Genomic DNA, 506 nt, shown 5'->3' on the forward strand with positions numbered 1-506 from the left:
GCCTGTGGCAAAACGTCCCAGCGAGACAGAGGGTGCCCCGAGCACCTCGCAGGGCCTGAGGGAGGCGGCAGGAAGCAGACCTGAGCCGGAGCTAGTACCTCAGCAGCGCGGGTCCCGCTCAGGATGGAGGTGAGCGAGGGGCGCAGGCTGAGCGGGAGGCCGCCTCACGGGAGAAGGGAAGCGCTATACTGCGCCGGCGGAGTTCTCTCCCCTACCTGGGATGCTCACCCGCGTGGGTCTCGGCCCGGCCGCGTCTGCAACCACATTTAGCTTGATAGACAAAGCGACCCACCAATCAAAAGTTGCCCTCATGCGTCTCCAGCCAATGAGCGAGCGGTGCCTGGTGAAGGGAGGGCTGCTGCCAGGCGCACCCCTCGGAGGGGCATCTTCTCAGCTGAGCCGCCCCCTGCCCAACGGGCACACGCAGGCGCCTCCTTACCCGCCCGCCCTCAGGTGAGGAGTCGTGTCTGTCGGGCGGCCTCGGCCGCCGGGCAGAGCTGGGGGGG

The sequence above is a fragment of the Phaethon lepturus genome, unplaced genomic scaffold, assembly GCF_000687285.1.
Source record: "Phaethon lepturus isolate BGI_N335 unplaced genomic scaffold, ASM68728v1 scaffold54030, whole genome shotgun sequence".
NCBI lineage: Eukaryota > Metazoa > Chordata > Aves > Phaethontiformes > Phaethontidae > Phaethon > Phaethon lepturus.